We start from the raw sequence: 21,891 nt of genomic DNA on the forward strand, positions 1-21,891 counted from the left end.
TGATGGAATAAAACGACATTTAAAAAATTGTGAACAAAACCAACTAGCATGGCAAGTTTTGAAGAAACATTTCCTTTGTGATTCTTTAAGCTGCTTACTAAAATTATCGTGTAAAGTTTTGAGCGTCTATCGCAACAGAGTTTCATAAATATAAATAACAAATGAATAAGACGTAATAGTTAAAGAAAATTCCCATCCCACATTGCCGAAAGGCATTTTTAGATTCTGATCCACCAGTCACATATACAGACAAATGTATGTATCCCATTTACTTTTAATGATCAATTTTTATACATGCTTATGTGCTCAGCAAAATTCACCAAGTGTCATTCTTTCCAGTCAGCTACGTTACGGCTTAAACTTCACCAAAATATGAATTTTCAAGAATTGCGGCCAAAATTTTGGCATTCAAATTATATTGTCCATTTATAAGTTGTGAGGAAAGTAAAAAGCTTAGCGGTCATTTATTTAAAGTGTTAAAATTCACATTTTTCTTAATACCTATACGCAAATTTTTTAATGCAATTAATAAATTTATGTTGAATATATTCATGAAAATTTATATATTTTCCCTAACTAAGGTGTAAGTTTTGGACTGAAGAAGAATATTTGATTCATTAAATGATACTATCTGATTATTAATTTTAGTTTGACAATGGAACTTTCTTTTTCAACTACTTCTTTTCATTGGGAGTATTTCGTCACCTTTACTTTGCAATCCTTCGGTTGGGCTAATGGAAACATGTTTCTGACCAGTCGTACCATTTTTATAATTGGTTGTATTATATCTATCCACTTAACATATGAAGTTACAAATAGAATATCTCTTGATAGTATCATGAGAAATTAAATAAAATGAATTAAAATGTCAGAATTTATATTAACCATTCATGCCAAAAAAAGGCATAATTGTAACTTCATTTAGAAACATTTTGTCGAATATATAAGATGAAAAATGTATGATGTAGCATACATATACAGATGTTCAAGTCAGAGGCGCAACTGTTAAAAGAATAAGTAAATGTATGAAAATAGCAATTGCTTATCAAACATAGACCCCCAAATTCGAAAGATCTATAGATTCAAATTTATAAATTCTTCAGAAATGAACAAAACAGTGAAAATCTCAGTTAATCGAAGCCTTTATCTAATTATCTCATCCACTTATAATGAAAACTATAAAAGTTCAATTTAGTTAAAAGCCTAGATTAAGCCCCCAAAAAATTTAATCATTCAAGCATCCAAATTATTGGTTAAACTTTGCAGTGCAATGTTGAGATTAATAAAGAAAATGGTTAAGCAATTAAGCAAAAAATCGTCATAAAAGTATTGGAAAAAATATTCGCGTATTGCAGATTGCTCGTTTTCAGATTGCGTGTTTTTTACTTGCACTTATAGTATCAACTGATAACTACCATGAAAGCAAATATGTATTTTTTTTACTTTAAATCAATGAAGGCAAAGTCCATATTCAATTCATGTCTATAATTCTCACAAAGTGATACGTATACCGAATATTCAATTTTAAGGGATCGATATTAACAGGATATAACGACTTATCACTGCACTTCTAATATTCATAGTTTTTTTAATATGCTATTATAACTGTCACCAGACACATGCAAAGTCAAAATATGTCACATTCAATTTTTTTCCCTGATTCGCTTTTATTAAAACACATTTTGCACTTTTACATTTCTTATACCATTTTATAGTTCATTTTGTAACGTCGGTTGACTTGAATTATAGCCTGGCTGAAATTCTTTCTCATAATTTTCATATTCCTCACAGGTGGAGTTAACTATTCGCGTATGAATCTGCAGACGATTTCTACGAAATAAAAAGGCGAACATATCATAAATTAAAGGTAATATTTTGTATCAACAATCTAATTGACTACATGGATAATTTAATTATATCGATAAGGTTAATCCTTGTTTTAAATAAATTATAAACGCAGGAAACACAGTAGTAATGCTAAAAATTTAAGTAGTGGGTATGCAATGAATCAAAGGTACCCATAAATCAATTTAGAGATCAATTTCAAATTGATTTCATACGATTAATTGATTAACCTTATCTTTTCATTGCAGGGGAATCCCTTGCCTAGGTATTAGAGACGTTCAACGTTAATAATTGCCACTAGACCTTCATGCGCAACTTGGGGTGAGGAAGGTCCCAGGCGTCTTTGTGCATGGCAACGGAATTCCTCCCTCCCGTACTAGAGAGATGATTTAGATTCTGCCCCTCCTGAAGCTCCCGACAAAGTTTTCATCGTATCAACAGTAGACCCACGATGTGAGAAGAAGTCGCTCTGTCTGTAACAATCTCATCTATATTCTTTCTTCCTTTGGCCATCGAGATTCGATAAAAAGTTCTTCGTATTGAACTATAAGGTGCAGATGGAAGAATATTCTAAATCATTGGATAAATTAAAAATGAAATATGATAGATTAGGGACTAATGTTGAAGCAGTAAATGAGAACGAAAAATGTGGAAAGCTGCTCGTATTTGAACAGTCTGAAATTCAGTCTTGCATTGGGCAATGGTAAAAAGGAAGGAGAAATTCATTGCTCTTACTCACTCAATTATTCAATTCGAAAGTTGTTTTGGATATATTAGGGTAGAGGTCGCCTCGAACTAAGCCTCAGGCGTGAGGTTTTCCCTTCCTCAGGGTATGGGGGCCCATTCCTTTCCACGAGCAACCTTATGCTTCGAGTGTTAGTGTTTTAGGCTGTCCAAAGATTTAACATAGGATTTTGAGCTAAGATCCATTGATCAGCCTAGCACCTAACAAAATAGGCTGCCATCCTCCTCTAGGAATCAAATTAGAAATCAATTATAAATGGCCAATTTAAATACTAATATTTGATAAACCTCCTTTTCGCATAAATCCCTTGCGTAGGTATCAACATACATATGCCCTACATCAACGAAATTCCTCCTCCCGGACTAGATGGAAGATTTTGATTCTGTCTCTCCTCTTGCTCCCGCCAAGTTTGCATCATATCAGCAGTAGACCTACGTCACGAAAAGAAATGACCCCCTTCCACATTTCATTTTTTTCCCTTCGGCAACCAAGGATCGATACATAATTCTTCGTCTTAGGAAATTAATTCCTGTACATAAAAATGCAAAAAAAGGAAGAAAAAATAATAGGAACCACTCTTTCTCACTCAGTTGGTCAACATGAAGGTTTGCTTTCATAGGTAAAGGTAGAGCTCGTCACGAACTAAGAAAGAGGCATATCATTTTCACACTTCATGGGGGGCCATTTCCTTTCCTTAGACCACTTCGAGGATTTTATTCGGGGTGCGTCCGAAGATTTCAACCGGGATTTGTACCAGGGACCCCTCCTTAAGTAGCCGGACGATCTAACCACTACGCTACCACGTTCTCCTGAGGAGCGTAGGAATTAAATTAGAAATAAATTGAAAATTACCAATTTAAATACCATTTTATGTCATACCTCATTTTGGAATTAATCCCTTGCTTAGGTATCACGAGCGTTAAACGTTATTAAGTGCCACTAGACCTTCTCGTGCAACATGGGGTAAGGAAGGACCTTCGCGGGAATAAAACGGGGTAATCCGAAGCTCGTAATCCGTGAGGTAAGCAAACTGCGACGTGACAATGTTTACGGGGACGTTTAAGCCACGTGGGGTTATTGCGTTCATTTCATTTGGGCGCGACATCGCACGGGGAGATTTGCGCAACGTTACACGGACATTTCCATAAAAGATTCGGGGGAAGAAAACGTAGAGGAGGATCCTAAGAGCGTACTTAGCCGGGTAATCCCAAGCTCCGCGCCCTCACTGCAGTAAAGCCAAATTCTCGGATAATACTAGCAAAGAGAGGTACGGATGGATCGAGGATGCAACGAAGGTAAAAAACGTGGAGTGAAACAGAGAGCGAGATGGCGGTATAAATCGGACCGGAACTGCCACGAGCACTTCAATAGTTATTTTTCGAATCAGTCACTGCACATTAAGGCACATATCGCGCATTAAGAGGGTCTATGCCTTCAATTCCATTGGTCAAATTTTATGAGTTTCGGTGACAAATTACTCATTTTAAACTTACCCTTTAATCTTTAAGTTTGCTGGATAAGCAAGATGACAGTAAGCAAGTGATGAAGAAAAAATTGATCGACCGAGTAAGTAATGAGGCTTGCTTAAAAGTGTGGGAGAAAAGACACCTTAAGGGAAGACTTAGTTGGACACATTATTTGGCATGATTGCCTAATGAAAAAGATGAAGGACAGGCGGAATTGTAGACGGGCAAAGGACTACCCCGAATAAGTTATACATGACAGTTTATATAACATGTAAAAGAAAATCATTATATCTCTATTAAAGAGTTAGCAGAATGGAGAGCTGCGTCAACAATTCTAGGATTGCTGACTTTGGATGATGATAATGAAGTAGAGTAGACCTTGGCCGAAATTTTCCTGTATCTCAGGCACTAAAAATTACATCTGAAATAATGGAGCACAAAATTCAATACTTTTATGATGCCCAAGTGTACCCATTGTCTCATTAATTCAACATCAAAATTTCAAGATGGTCCTATCAGTATTAAGCAATTTAATTGTCACTGGAAAGAGCGGTCAAGCCGGAAGAATGTTTGCTCTTAATGGATTTACAGATGCCACCTCTCTCTACTCTGGAGGAATAGCAATCCGAATGTATCGGGCAAATAAACTATTAGCGTTTTAACCGGAATGTATACTTGAGATGATATAAATTATGGAATCCACAACAACAATTAATGATAACCCTCGCGAGTGTAAGTATACGCATGGCTCGGTCATGATATGGCAGTATCCTGGTAGTATTCGCCGGGCTTTGATCATTATGTCAAAATCGGTTACTAACCAAGCGAAGTGACAGCGAGTTATTCCTACAGATACTACAAAAATACAGTTTAAACAGTTTTTCCATATATTATGCCAATTTTTTTTCAGTCTTCTTCTAATTACCATGACTCTAAGGGTTTGATTATCGAAAATTTCAGCAACGTCAAGCCGCTTTCAAGACGGGGCTTACTAAAACCTGAGTTTGAGTAACTATTTGATTATTTAATGATATTTTCCATCGCGAAAAATTGGTCGTAGAAACTTACGTGGATGCTTACGTTTCATGGAAGAAAAAATTGCTGTATTAGAGCACTTTTTTGGATGGTGATGGTAAATAAATGGTGCATATTTGGGTCGTCGAATATAATAATCTGGTAGTAGTTATAGTAATCAGATGGAGGTCCTAGTAATAATCCTACTTCTATTTCATAGCTTTTATTTTTAAATCAGGCTTAGCATATTCAGAATCATCAAGCTCTTATAGGGCAGGATGGATCTCCTCAAAACAAATCCTCTTCGGGTGTAATAATGGCAAGAAGAATTGGTTGGAGGCATCTGAACTCCAGAGTAGACACCTGACATCCGCCGTTAAACATCTATACCCTTAAAAACTTATTAGGGTTTAATTACTAGAAAGAAAATTCATCCCGGTGGTAGGCCTCCACAATTTCAATTCAGCACAAACTTTGCAATATTTTATGACGAGAAGCCCAAGTGTCGGCGGTCGCCCCGTTTCCAGTGACAGAAGTATTCACCCGAGGTCAACGTGGCAGCTGAAAACCTGTCATCGCAATATGCTACACAAGATAACTTCATTAGTTTTTTTCGTACCACTTTATTTGGACTTGAATCAATGCGAGTTTTGATAAAAATACCAAGCATCGAATAGGTGAATTTTTCCAAACTATTAAACCGTTATAAACTACAATGAATATTAACTAACAATGAATACAACTAATATTAACTAGGATGGGAGATATTTGAGCTGTGCTTCATTAATGCTTACAAATAGTAATCATATTTATAGCTAGTAATTTACAAGTATAATTAATAGATTAATGAAATAGCTACTTCTTTTTTTAATGGCAAAAGATGCATGAAAAATTACATCTTTTGAAGTGTTAAAATCTTTGTCTCGAAAAAATTTGTTTTAATATCATATTAAACCTTTATTAAATCAAAAATTACCCTATTAAGTATAATTAAAGTCATAAAAAGATATTGCGGTTAACAATCCTAATCCCTTACCAGAGAATCTTCCAACAGTTGTGTGGTACTGCGGTAGGTAGAGGATTGAGACCTCCCACCCGTGACCCATGAATATAGAACACCTTTTCTTCTTCGTTTCCTTTACCTATATTATTTCAGTGGAACAAACTTAAGTTTATCCGGCGCCCACGGGATAAATCCTTGAAAAGAGGATTGTATCCGCCTCACGTGGTAAGTAAGACACGAGAAAATTCGGAAAATATGCCCCGTTCCCTTCAGTTTGACGCGGATTGAGATTATTTATCTGAGCTCGCACCGATTGTTCCACTGCACTCACCTGCGTAGTTTGTATTCAGGGCTCACGTTTGCACGCGCATCTTTCCTGAAGCTTTACTAAAAGGATTTTACGGCTCTAGAGGTGGAAGAGAGCCTGCGCCACTAGGATTTCACAGAGGAATCGTGCTAAACCGTGACCTCTACCGAAATAATGAGAGCGGAAAAAAATGTTCCTTTCTTGGAAAAGGGACCAAAAAGGATAGCAACGGCGAAGGTCTCTATAGTAAAGGGTTCTGTCTGTACAAGTAATCGATCAGGGAAATATGGATACCATCCCTAAGCATGCAATGCCCTGGATTTTATCTCAAATTCAAAATAAAGCTAAAACAAACTTCCATGCACATGCATTGAATTATTTAGAAAATGATTTTAAATGATAAATATATATTTATAAGAGTAAAATTGGGAATAAAATGTCTTATCCGTCAGTTATGAAATTTCCATTGAAAATAGTAACGCTGAGCCACCGGTTAGTGAAATAACCGAACCGTAATTGAAAAGACCAATCTATAATAAATGGTTTTGCATACGGAAGCGACGTAAACTCTCCAACTCAGAACAGGCCTAAAAGAAAAGATGTATTCATGTAATAAATTACATATAAAATGGTTTGATAGGATTAATATATATTTATATGAGTATAAATGGGAACATAAAGTCTAATATGTCAGTTCTGCAACTTCTAAGCAAAACTGTAACACTGCATACCCGGCTAACGAAGTAACTGGAACCGAAATTGAAAAGACCAGTCTATAATAAATGGTTCTGCATACGAAAGTAATGCATCAGGGAAATATTTATGCCAACCTTAATCACGCCATACCCTAGGTTTTACTCTTAACTTCAAAACTGAGCACAGAAGCTCCATGTGACCATGCAGTAAAAAATGCAGAAAATTATTTGATAAGGTTATTTTACATTTATAAGAGTATAAAACCGGGGATACTGAGTCCCATCTGTCAGTTCTTCGACTTAAACCGAAAATAGTAATAGTGCGTCACTACAAAAAGAAATAATTCTACCTGTACTAGAAAGATCCGTAAAAAATAGATTGTATTAGTGTCCGTGAAAGAATCATCATAACTGGTAAAAAATCCCAAGATCAGTGTGACGCATGTCTGCACTCAATTATCCCGTCAACTAATCTTTTCACACTTACGTGTTTCTTCTCTTTCACATCCTTCTTTCTCTGATCCATATATCCAATTCGAGGTCTTCCTTTTCCGTTCTTGTAATCTATTGAATTAATTTGTCCATTCATCGACGGTTGTCTTCATCGGCCCATTACGTTTCAAGATATGTCCTAGAAGGTTGTTCCGTCTTCTTGTAATGGTTTTCACGAGGCTTTTCTTCTCTCCTAATCCTGTACGTGAAAGACTAATCATTGGCTAAATCATAAAAAGAGCAGATTTTTTCACAGCTGATAACCATTCTAGGACTATGCGTACCCAAAAAAATGAAATCGCATTGAATTTTAATCAAAATCGGGGAATTGCTTCATTCATATATCGTCAGCGTAAAACTATGAGTCAATGAAACATCTGTCACATAATGACGTCCGTGAGCCAAGTGTCATATATAAGTTACTTTATTAATAATTATTAAAGTCTTTTTGTGCTAATAAGGCTCTTTTTATTGAATGGTAGGTAAATTATAGGATAATATATATTTAAACGTGCCCATTGTTTTAAAATTGATTTAATTGTGTGCAATCACCAAATAACTAGGAGCTTCCACGCCGCTTGGCATCTGCACTATTTAATATGCACTTATTTACGCGCATAATTTTCCATCTACGTGCGTTTCAGCGTGTCATCATGTCCTGATCAATATGGATTAGGCTCTGACGTAACGCTGTGATTGATACGTATATGAAACGATGGAAAAACTAAATCGAGGTTAATTGATGGGAGTCAAGAAGCGAGAAGATTCGTAAATGGTGAGATCGAAGCTGGTAATGAGTTGGTGAAACCATTTAAGAGAAAAATAAAGAGAGATTGGAGGACGAAAAAAATACCATGATTGATTACCGTCTTCAATACTTAAGAGAAAATATGATATAGGTTCCTGGGTGCACCAAACCCCTCCTGAAATACATGAAGAAACTATTGGTGACACAACATATGAGGAAATGTTTACAGCTAATAACAGCAGACACATAAAGTTCAATCATGAAGTGTCATTTTTCACAAACGATTCGTATAGTAGCATGTAATTCGATATGGTATCTGGCTAATAATGATTACTTTGCTAATTTTTTATTAATTAAGCCTCCAATTGCAAAATGTGCGAATAACCCTTATTAAAATACAGCTTTCAACCGCATTTTTATGAAAATAGTGATGAAAAAATGTAAGTCGACTTTTGTTGAGTTACGATGCTCAGAATGGGTGTCGCTTACTACCTCTAACGCCTCATTTGACGTGGGTCCCCATCTTTGATGGACCATAATGACGAAAAACTCTTAAAATGAATATCCTTGTAGCAAAAAAGACCATTGGGAATCCAGAGAGGTAGGCATATTAATCAATTGCTACATTGTTCCCTGGTAATGCTTAAAAATTTTCTAGAGAGAAATAAAAAAATGCTCTGTGAAAAATATACATCAAGTGTTTAGACTTCTCTTGGAGAAACCACATATTTATAGTGCGAAATAATTCACTTCGTATTGTTCTACCAAGCTTAATTTTTCCGATCTTATCAATTATCGATAACTTGATTATGCCTCTACAATAGTTGAAACCCAGGGTTAGAACAATAAAGCATTGTGGAACATTAAAATGTCAGTTTTTTCACACTATAGATTCTGGTAAAAGCTGTTGACAAAAATTCGAATTTTTTCATGTAAAAGCGACATAACCGTCCATCAAATTAAAGGAGAAATTGTTAAGTATCCAGTTGTCATCGGATAAAACTATTGGACGGTTAAAAATCAACGGTAGGAAACATAAGCACAAAAGCTACAGGTTAGATACCGTTGCACTGGCTGATGTAAATAATTCTATCGAATGAAAACCACATTTTATATTATTTTAAATTTATAACATCGTATTTGAGTCATAGGCATAACATTTGAAGACAATGCATACCTAGCGATGATGCAGTGACTCCGAAACTGTATGGAAACAATAAAGAAGTGGACACTAATACGTTGCATTAATTTCAGCAATTTTAGCTATCAATTCAATTTCGTTAAAGCGCTTCTAACGTATATATAGAATAATAATTTTGCCCCTTATGCTCACAAGAGTGAATAGTGATTTCTTTCGCACTAGAGGTAGATCACACGGAATATATAAAAAAAGTCAGGACTCTAGGTGCCTATGTACCTGGAAATACAAGGGCCAAAAGTAGTACTACTTAATACTTTGCATTAATTACAGCAATTTATACTATCATGTAAATTTTGTGAAAGCGTTTCTTACTCAGATAAAGAATAGTAATGTTCTCCGTCATGCCCAAAAGAGTAAAATGTAATTTCTTTCAAACTAGAGGTAGGTCACGCGGAATGCCTCAAAAAGTCAGCACCCTAGGTGCGGTAGGTGCTAAGGAAAACAAGTAGCACCGAAAGTAGTTCGACGGCATAGGACCACAAAATACGCTCCGTGACTCCTACAGGCTCTCCTTAATCCGCACGGTGGGTTTTACGCGATGCTGAACTGCGAGTAGGGCACTAAAACGTGGGCCGCAAACATAAGCACGCACGACCCTTTGAACACACACCAACCGCGCGGGATGAATTTCGAAAAAAAAATAAAACGAGAGAAAAGAAATATTCGGAAAGCGGGGGAACGTAATGTCGGGCTGCGGAAAGTGGAAGGAATATGGAAGAGCACTAAGGGGAACGTCGAAGATAAAGAAAAGTGTGTGAGGAAAAAAGAAAAACGCGGGAAGGTAGGAAGTACGAGAGGAAGAGGTTAAAGTCTGAAGGCAGTCGTGCGGGTTAAGGAGAAGAGGAGTTTGGGTGTGAGGAAAACAAAAGAGGTGCGGGGTGCGGGAACAAAACTGAAGACGGTGGAGGGAGCGGGTGGTTGAAGGGGGCGGGAGAAAGGCGTGGAGGGGTGCGGCAGGGTGGCGGTGCGGCTATGAGGCAGCTAGGCGATATCGCACCCAGCTGCGGCCCTGACAAACGCTTTCGTTCTCCCGGGAAAGCCACCTCCTGCAAACGCAGTCAATATCACTCGATAGCGCGGGAAGGTGCGCAAATATAAAAAAGTAAAATTCTAACTGCATTAACGACTGATGCAGGTGTTCGCCTAGCATTTGAGACGAAGTTTTCATAGGCTTAATTTTTTTACCTTCCGTGTACACATGTGAGCTTGCAAATGCAGGATTATCATGAAAGAATGAAGCAGTTTTGAAAATGAATAAATAATAATCGATTTATAAATGGATTGCCATAAGAAAAAATTCCCCTGGACTGGGAATCGAACCGCGGACCTTTGACATTCAGGACCACTGTGCGGACCAAAATGCTTTTCAGGTTCCTGATCTTCCATGACAATCTTACCGGCACTCATGGTAATAGATGTTTGATTACTTATACAAAAATGGATTTCCGACCTTGGCGGGGTAAAACCCTCGTCTGCCAAACAAGAGGTCGCGGGTTCGTGGCCTGCCTGGGTAGCTTGCACCTCTCTCGGCATGGTTGTTTGTGCACGTGTAGCTGTAGAATTTTTTTAACACTAAGGCCAATATAAGCTGTTGAATATGAGTTTAGATATCGTGATATGGTAATAAATAAATATGTAAGATTTTACACTTCCCCGGTGAACAGAATACTTAAAATTTTCTCGAGATTCCGTGCGGGTAGGATTTTCTAAGAGCGCCGACGTTTTTCACGGCTACTGAGAATTGGTGACGATTCAAAACCGGGAACGTCGGCGCTCTTAAAAAATCTTACCCACGCGGATTCCCGAGACAAGTTTAAATGTAATAAATAAATGTGTTTTCGAGTCTGTAGCCTCAAACAGTTTGTTTACGTAAGTAATAATTTCCATATGCGAGCAGTTAGCCGCTCGGCAAGCGAGTAACCTAGCGGCGACATTAGCCACTCCAAATAAAAAACACCTAGGCGACCACGGCTGAACGTCACTTCCGACGGACGGCTTGCTGCACTTGAATTACCCTCGTCAAGACCTTTATGAAGGGCCTTGTAGTCCCTGAAAAATCTTATCCAGCCTATACCTACTATCTTTCTATGAATTACTGAAACCGCACCGTTTTTTAAGATAATTCTGTATGCACTATGCATCCACTATTTTTGTGCTTAACAATCGGTTGAGCATCGTCACTGCCATAACGTACCTAAAAATAGGTAGTTGAACTATATATGAAGCCACATCATAGCAGATAAACCAAGCATATTTTCTTTTTTAATGCCATGGTAATAGTACTTATGTGCTGAAATCTAAATTGGATTAATAAAATTTACCGTGTAAATTTGCAACGTCATAGATATGTTAGTCACCTATTTTCACAATATGCCCGAACTTTTAAATTCTATAAACTGAGACTTAAATCTAAAACCCAACTCAAGAAATTCGTGCCTTAAAATAAATTTGATATAAATGGGATGAATATCGTAAAATGAAATGAAGAGAAAAACTTAGAGAGGGGATTATTGGAAGTCGCGGCAGCAACAATAAGAATAGCCTTATGGAAAGGGTAAGAAATTGATATGATATCTGCTATGTTACCCGTATATTTTACTAATTTCAATAGTTCTTTCTATAATGCCTAATTTTTCAAATGATTACTTGGTCCTGGCATAGATGACTGCAGCTAAGATGTAATTTAATTGCTAGAGGGATCAATTCTTTTTCCTTTCGTATTCAAAAAACTTCAATATTTAATACGAGGGTTTCCCAGAAAGAATTGCACCATTTTATTCTTCCACATTTGTTAATTGCACATGATGAGAATTACACAGAAGAAAGGATGAGGCTGCAGCTACCCATACTTATTTTTCCACGTAATCTCCGTCCCTTTCTATGGCCGTCATCCAGCATGAAGCAAGGGTGTGTATGCCATGTTGTCACCAATCCTTCTTGTCACAGAGCCATTCCTTCACTGAGTGAACCACCTCCCTATCAGCCTCAAAATTTCTTCCACGAATGGCAACCTTCAATGGCCCAAACAAGTGGAAGTATGACGGAGTCAGGTCAGGGCTGTAGAGTGATGGGGTAACACTGTTCAACTCTGTTTTGCGATGTGTTCAGCAGTCCTCAAACTTGTGTGGGGCCGAGCGTTATCGTGTTCAATCAAAACATCTCCTGGGCTTGTATGGTGCCGAAGTCGCTGAAAGAATCGAATTCCTCTGCTGATTGGCAGATTTAGTGCCCACTGCCGAGTTATAATGCGCCTTTATTCGCAAATAACAACATCAGCTCACTGGAAAATGTCAGGAGTGACTGCCGTGTATGATCTCCCCATCTGCTGCAAATCTTGGATCTGCAGTGCAGATTCTGCACCGAACCGCCTTCTGATATCCTTATCCCTTGAGCCCAGCGGCACTTTTATTATCCTATTGACACCAATGAGACCCAAATGGGTGTTCTTTGAAGGTTACAACCACCGAGGCTGGGACCCAGTACTACAACAGATACGCCCGCGCTCCCGGGGAGGAGTAAGGAAGGGAAGGAAAAAAGGAAGGAGGCGCCCGCGCCGTCGCGATAAGGAGCCAGACGATGCCTCGGGGGTAGGGATAGGGATGGAAGAGAGGGATATGGAATACCCTCGCCCCAATGAGAGCGACCAGGGCCCACTACTAGTAAATCCATGACTTAATGTTTCTACAGAAAGGAAAAAAAACTCTATAAGGAAGGAAATTTCTGCGATTCTCCGTAGATACTCCTATTGACATCAGGTACTCCATAGACTTTGCACAAACGTTTGCGAATAAATTCCCTTAGTTTCTTTATCTGCAGTTAGAAAATGCAATGACGGCACGCTGCTTGTGCATATAATTTACGGCATGCACGTATGTAACTTGCATATGCCATTTTCAAACGGTCCTACAGCTACGCTATCTGTCGGAAGAGCCAGAAAACTTGCATGCGATTTCATCAACTTCAGATAATTCATACTTAGCGTATCGAATTTGCACCATCGTTGTCGGCTGAGAAAAAAAAATGTGCTACAATTCTTACTCGGCGACCCTCGTACATATCTCAATTAGTTCCACGTATTCAAAGACGGAAACACGAAGAAAAACTAATAGATATTAACATTTAATAATTTTGAAGGAAGAGCAATATTGCACTACATTTTGAGAATATCGTTATGAACTGCTCTGACCACTCTCCAAATTAACAACTAGAGGAAGGAAAAGACTGTGAATTAAACCGTCTAAGAGAAACCATTAGGGTTCTCTGAAAATAACCTTTCCTCAATCAGGCCTTGTTTTATGAAAGCAACATAAGCAGCTTAATCATCCGGGTTTGGCCATTAATCTTCCCTCGAATGGGATTATTAAATCAAAGAAAATCTTGGCTGCCATGCCGTTTTAGCTTATTTTGTAAATACTCATACGAATATCCGACTCTCAGAAGTTCATAAAAATACGCAAAGTCAAAAACCAGGAATACATATACTAATTATTAATTTGTAAAATGATAGGTCTCTATTTTATGGAAAAATTTAAATGAGAACGATGGAAGATCTGGGATGGGTCATTTCATTCCGAAGAGGATCTCAAAAGCTAGAAAAACAAATGCGTTTACGAAAAAGTGGTGTAAGCGTTATTTATATTATGAGAATGGCGTCGCCGTGATTTTATTGCCAATTAAATACAAATAATGTCTCACAAAAAGCTTGATTTGCAAAAATTCAGCAATCGTATGTTTGTCCTCAAGACTAAATTGTGTTTACAAAATTCTCAAGCAAATTTTATTGTAGCAGTTAATACAAACTTCAAACAAACCATATTAAATATCGCTTAACCATTTTTTACTTGATATTAAATAAAAATTACAATTTTTGATGCATGGATCATACTGTGGCTTTGAATTGGAATTTGGGAATATATAAAAGGATTTTATCTTCATAATTATTTAAACGTCCAAATAATATATGGCGGCATCAAAGAATCAGGAAAAAAACCTTTCTTTCAAAATATTGCTCAAATTACCTGAATATCAAATGATGTCTTCTCTATTTTATGACCCTAAAACTCATTAAAATGCTAGGGACATAATATGAAGATAATCCCATGAGGCAAAATAACTGAATGATCAACGTCCTAATCCTAGGTTTAACTTAGGAACTACGAAGACTCAGATGTGGAAGAACATGGTGAACAGGACTAAATCTTCTTGGGCTACAGCATCAAATACCTCATATGGATGGAGTTTTCAAATCCTCAAAAGTTAAGCCGAAAGAGTCTCTTTTATGCTTACCCAAAGGCTTTCTGCATCATGTCATTCCTTAAAGTATTCAAGCCCGAGCCATATTAATCCGCGAACTGGAGTCCAGATAGAAAGATGCTTCACTCATCCAATTTAATCTCAGTTTTTAGCATACAGATCTAAGACGTCATCGCAGTAAAGTTTGTGTTCGGAGAAAATCCATCCATTAACGCTCACCAATTCCGATATTGAAGGAGGAATATTGTGATCTAGAATCCAAGTCGTGGAAGCAGGTGAACTGCATTGAAATCACGGCTTTAACCTACTTTTCAAATGTCCTGCATAATTCAAGATGCCTCCATTTTCCTCGGGGATACAATGCATCCTTGAGCTCTTTCCTTTGGATAAAATATTCTCTTTTATCCACATAAAACGCATGAATAAATCACCATGAAAATTATTCCCTTAAAATTCCTCTCGATAACTTCTTTACGTGCAAGAAATGAATTAGAGCAAAAATTTGAGTAGTACCACTTCAAATGTCATTATAGATAATCTATTAATCTTGATCTTGGTTACAGTATACTTTACCAAGCAGCGTATTGAACAAATAGATCAATATCCTCTGACCGTACCCTTTCGTGACTTTGCGCGATAACTAAGTAAACCAAACTTATGTTAATGTTGTATATTTTTTTTATTTTGTCACTTTGACATTTTTTTGTATTTGAACTCAGCCACTTTGTCGGCGACGGCGACGATTGATTTTTTTTATTTTAAATTTACTTTGACAAATTAAATTATCATTCAACAAGCTAACTTGGACATCGCGCTATCCCCCACCCCCTACACTCCATTGCGAAATCCTCCCCTCCACTCTGACACTGCTAGGGGTTTGGTCAGACTCTTCTTTCGGCGCTCGCAGTGAACACATCGGTCGGCTGAGAGAGTGACTTCTTAAAAATCATTTTTGGTGCTGTCAGGCAAATACAGCTTGTACTTAGTTTTTGGCAATGCATCATATGAGATTATTAGTTATTATCGTTGTTTTCTGTAATAAATTTGGTTTTTTAATATTTCTACTTGTAATATATATTGACTGAAAATGACTCGTAATTTTGTTACAGTTGTTTCTTTGAGTGCTGATTATTCCTGTTTGTGGAGTCTTTCCCTCATCCAGCTAGTGACAGATGATCGGAGTTCCCTGTGTCTGGGGCTTACGATCAGAATCTGGAAGTTTTAAAGACATAGCGCCACAGTAATGCAAAAATACTCAAACGATTATTTTAATGGTATCAATTATAAACCTTTGAGTTAGGAAATACCAGCCATCTAAAAATAAATAATAAAGCAACAACAATGAAATAAACCACTTTAAAACTGAAGTCATGATAATGATCTTTATGCAGCATGTGCAATTCAAATAAGAGTATGGATTTTCACAAAATACATGTTGATATTAACTACCCCATACGTGTCATCATAGTAATGATATTTCTTCATCATTCTATTCTGGTCCATGGTCAGTATATTCAAGATATTACCGGTTCAGAGTTTGATGAAACACAATGCAGAATTAGAATTTTAAATTCGACATACTTCGAAAATTGATATCAAACCGATGCCTAGAATGTCAGGTACTCTGCCCACTGGCAAAATTCGCTCGCCAGGTAAGCATCGCGGACGTTGAAAGCCGTGGGAACGCAGCGCATATGATGCAGTTCCCTCTGGCGGGAAACTCCCGTATTTCCGTATTCCATTAGCCTAGCTCAGTTTCAGCTGCGTTTGGCCTCTCAGCCAGCCATGTAGCCGCAGGGAGTAAAATGCAGCGAGGAAAAAAAACCTCTATCTGAAGTTTAAAAAAATATGTATAAAATTCAGTGGATACTTTCATCTCGCCTCGAGCCATATTCGGGCGAGCCAAATACCTTCAGGAATAGCACGGACTGGCCACTGAGTGGGCGGAGGTTTTTAGAGTGGCCACAGGAATTTTGTTGACCAAAGAATGCTGCACAGGAGGGTAAAAGGACGTACGCAAAGAGGGATCGAAACCGTAAAAGGTGGCAGATATTCCCCACCCAGCGTGCTTTAACTCTATCCCACCGATTCCAGAATGGATATTGCTGCGGGTGATATTCTGTTCACTAGGAACGCAACCGTGAAAGTTAATTGCTGCCATAAAAATGCAACTATAACATGTCTGGAGGCACAAGAGTAAAAATATCACTCCGGTATTCATGAAATTGATATTGAAGAGATAGTATGTATGAAATATTTCTTTTATCATGGTCAATACAATTCAAGAAAAGCTTACCAATATGGATGCAACAAAAAACCTCAAGACTTTTATTTAACAGATAGTTAAAGTACAAAATTACGATTCATTTGAAACAGAGCATAATTGTCAGTAATAGACGCGGTTGAAGGATAGATTTCATAACATTATATCAAAAACTGCTGCTAAAATATTTCTTCCAATGTAATAAGATTTATAATCAGTTTTATATTTTAGGCAAGATTTAAATTATTAAGGAATAAGACGCGACGTTTTTCTTAAAAAAAATATGCAACTTTTTAAAACAAGTTTCAAAATGTTAATAAATGAAATAGCTAGCATAACTTAACTTTTAAATTTAACTAATGACAGTGATTTCATCAGGAGTGAGAGAATGGTACAAAAATATGGAATTTTGCAAAGAAATATTCGCAAAGCAAGCATCTCCAAATAATAAACCGACTCAAACCTATCTCATATATGCAACCGTAACTCGAAAAAAAATAATTGAAACGTAATCATTTTATAACATGTTGGTTCAATGAATCAAATTTTGATTCTCGCGCATCAATTAAAGGACAGGAGTATACTGTATAATATGCATTATATTTTTTTAATCATTACTTACGCTCTTTATTCCTTATGCACGAACATCAGCCGAAGAAATTCCGTAAGTACCATAGTCAGGCCAATTACAGCCCAATGCGTCCTGAAAGAAAGAATTGAAATATTAATAAAAATACGTCCTGGTTTTTTCCAAGGGTTAAAAAATACAACATAGAAAGCAGTGTTATAAAAGGTTAATCGAATATTTTAAGAAAAAAATGAAAATTATCACCTATTTTCTTGCAAATATATAGGCAGTGGCGTATAGATAGAAATTCTATATTCACTCTTAAACACCCTTCATGAGTAACCTAAAGACCTTTTCATGGGCAGGTTAAATTATATGTAACTGTAAGGGTCTTACTCATTTTTGTATGTTTACTACATTCAGGGCAAACTTAAACTGTATTTCTGTTTATGTGTTTCTCCATGTATTTGTGTTTTTATTGCAACGTCATTTATTAAATTGTGTGAAACCAATCAACGTTTTCAACCGACCGAAAGTTCGACATATAACATTATTTTTAATAATAATAATAATATGCTTCTGGTGCCATAATATCGCCTCTGCGTCCATAATGCCATAAGATTCCAGGGCTTGGCATCATTCATTTCAAGTTTTCAACATCACCCGCATAAAGCATCGAAGAATCCATTTCCTCCATTTGCAATGCATATTTTTCTCAAACATTTCAACAAGAACGTCTTCTCTTGCTTTTAGTAACACGATATCGATTCAGCGTTCATAATATTATAACACTCCAAGACTGGGTTCCATTTGATTGCAAGTTTTCCAGATCACCAGCATGAAGCATCGAAGAATCCATTGCCTCGATTTGCAGTACACACCATGCCTTAAATTGTCAACAAGAACGTCTTCTCTTGCATTTAGTAACATAATATCGATTCATCGTCAGGGATGCCGACTCACAAAAAATAATAGGGGAGGCCCAAACCGGGGATCTTGCCCCGGGAAATTTTTTAAGCAGTGAGTTTTAAGTTTTTTAAGCATTTTAGAAGAATCATATGACCAGCATTAGAACCCTGATAACTCGAATCTCGATATCTGGATACTCCGGGGAAAATCGACAAGCCTGACACATTTTTTCCTCACACCCATAACGAATTTTTGAGGGGGCTCGGGCCTCCTCAGGCCCCATGGAGTTGGAGCCACTGGAGAGATCGCCCGGTTGGAAGCCCGAATAGCCTGTGCTAGAAATCACGTTTCCAGCATAAAAAATCCCAATTCTTTCCGGGGAGGGAACCCAGAACCTTCATGTGCATTGATAGATATGCATGATAGGTATGCAAGATGTCTTAAGATATGTCTCTGAGTGTTTTCCTTACCCCTCGAAAGGTCCCCAAAATCTCCGGTAAAACCCCCCATTTCAAAATCCTGGCTACGTCACTGATCATCATATCCTTAACAGAAATTGATATTGTAGCTAACTTCATTAGATGACATTAGACTCTATTTATCCAACCCCATGGGATCGGCGCCAATGTTTAGCGTTCATAATCATATAACATTCAAAAACTGGGTCTCATTTGATTTCAAGTTTTCGAGATCCACCACATAAAGCATCGAAGAACCCATTGCCTCCATTCGAAGGGCATATGATGCACAAACATTTCAAAAACTCTCTCTTCTCTCTTTCCCCGTTTCGCACCCGTGGAGACGAGCCGAAAACAAACGAAAGAAGAAAATGCACTCGGCCTGAAACTGAGATGATTTGAACACCACTCACTTTCACCGGGGGAGAACGGTGGAGGTGGCACGACTAAGCAAGACCCCAATTGGAGGCTGTGAGTTCGTACGAGGCCCGGAGGGTACGACTGCACAGCGTAGCAGCAGCGAACGAAAACAGGAGCAAAAGAGGTAGAGAGATCCGCTTTCCACGCGAAAAACTTTGCCACTTCGATTTATGCGTCGCGGAGGTTTTGGATGAGCAATATAGGAGTGGAGTAAAAAGGGAGGAGCGAGCCGAGAGGGTGGTGGTAAACTCCGGAGTAAATGGGACGCGAGAAAACAAAACACTGACGGCACCGCGAATAATTTCCCCAACCCGCAACGCGCGGCGGTGAGGATGATTTTATTTACAAAATAAAAAAAGAGGAGGAGCTCTTCGTTTTGCCCCTGAAAAAAGGGAAAGAAGAAAGCAGAAAATAATCGTCTGCATCGCCAGCGCTGAAAAGGAGTTCGAGGAAAAGAAAAATATGTATGTTCGTGTGTGTATGCACAAAATAGAAAGATATAAAATGCGAGGGTGGTTGAACACAAAGGAGTGATTCTTCTCGGAAAGGCGTTGGCAGCAGTGACTGGAAGCCATTATTATTTTCGCTTTTGTTTTGTTTTTTTTGTGAAACGCGTAAGTTTCTCGAACACATTCATCACGTTCGATCGCTTAAGCCTCGTTCACGGCTCAGCGCCTTCGTCCTTTCACACAGATATTCCTCGAAATTGAGAAATATTTGGATACAAAATGAAACCAATGGCTTGGTTGCATCATGCACAAATGAGCTCATTCCGTTTGTGTGACACTAACATTTAATAAATAAGAGAGAACAAATCGAACGCAGAGGAAGACATTTAATGATTAGAATTGAGGATACTCAAAATTAAGGTGTTTGTCACTTTGCGAGCTAAAAAATCAAGCAGTATTTTAACGAACTTGAAATGAGGGAATGGCTAATTGAAGTTTATAGCATGCATAAGATCGATTACCAGAGAACGACGTGTCACTAAATACGTATTCAGGTACTCTTTTATTTACTCATGGCCTACCCAAAATTAAGATCTTTGTAACTTCGCGTACTCAAAAATTTAGAAATATTTTATAAAAGGGTAATTCCTAAGTAAACTAAGTAAGGTTTATAACAAATCGTCTTTAGTTTGCCATCAAAAGGTTTTAATCATTGATCAATGAATAACAAAATTACATTTCTTAGCATAAAAGCTGCCCCTGAACTTGCAAAATCTCCAGTTCAATCCTTCTTGCCAATAAGCTTACAAGGCGGGTGTATGATGTACAATAGTTATCGCGCTGGTCACAAATGTAGTTCACTTCAAACTTTGGGAATGTTATTGGAAATTCTCAAGCCACTTCCCAAGAGGTTACTTAGGGGGATTGTATAAAACTAAAGATATCAATAGCTGCATCGATAGTTACGTAGTGTCAAAGAATGGCGTTTATATGTCCCTAAAAAATAATGAAATTAAAAGACAAAATATGTTGAAAAACGAAATGGAGTGTTAGGTCAGTTTTGCAACACAGTTGAGATGTAACAAAGTATAGGAATGTTTCTAGTCATGAAATCTATTCCACAGTTTTGAATCTCAATAAAAAATCTTTTCTTACAATTTACGTTATTTAAGTGATTGGCAGAACGTTTTTTCCTAGGTTCGCAAACGCAAAAAAACGAAAATTTTCTCTTGATTTCCTCTAAAGTTCAGAGTTACTTGGATGAAACACCAAATATACCCTTTTCTATGTGAATATCGATCGATCGATACTGAGTCTCCCCCATTTCCCTGAGCGCAGGCCTTTTCAGGAACATTTTTCATGATTGCGCAGATGACTTAGCATATACCTATATATATATATATATATATACATATGCTGGGTTCTCGGCCGACGTTACGTGGGTTTCTATTCTACATTCTTCGGAACAGGAATGTTTTTCGACGTCTTTCAAGCTACTTTCAAAACTAGGAGTAGATTATTCTTTGCCGACTGCGCATCCTTCAAACTTTTCCGTTGCAGAATCTCAGTTCTGCAGCAACTCGTTTAAGACTCCATGGAATGTGCATGGACCATTTCGCCATGCTCATGTTTTCAGGGAAACTTCTTGGGTGTATCTTCTCTGGAGACAGAAAATTTTAAGTTTCAACTCTTGGTTCCGAAGAATCTTCTTTCTTTTTCCAAGAATTTAGCCAGGGTTGGGAGAAAGCACTCACCATATGGGCTAATCACCCATAAGCAATATAAAAGGGGCTGAAATGATGCAAAGTATTTCTGAAATACCCATACCACAGCACTGATGGTCGAGCAAACGTTTGAAGAATCCAGAATACTTCGCTAAGTGCTGGCTCGATGTGTTTCAATCATATGGACAACAATTTTAAGAACTAAAAATCTAAAATAACCTAATATACTCAAAATTTGGAATTAAGCGTGATGCATACTCCATAATCCAAGGAAATCATTGATACTGTGGTACGCTATATTCCATTGAACAATAGTTACCCACTTGACCAG

General features: G+C 37.5%; 1 protein-coding gene across 1 annotated transcript in view; it reads right to left on the minus strand.

Annotated features, from left to right (window-relative positions):
• LOC124167724 overlaps positions 1–21,891 on the minus strand; it is a 999,415-nt gene that overhangs the window by 862,597 nt on the left and 114,927 nt on the right. The window contains exon 2 of the mRNA XM_046545733.1: positions 17,655–17,735. The gene's annotated coding sequence lies outside the window, so the exon portion shown is untranslated. The remainder of the gene's footprint in view (positions 1–17,654; positions 17,736–21,891) is intronic.

This window comes from Ischnura elegans, chromosome 11 (assembly GCF_921293095.1).
Source record: "Ischnura elegans chromosome 11, ioIscEleg1.1, whole genome shotgun sequence".
In the NCBI taxonomy this organism is placed as follows: Eukaryota; Metazoa; Arthropoda; class Insecta; order Odonata; family Coenagrionidae; genus Ischnura; species Ischnura elegans.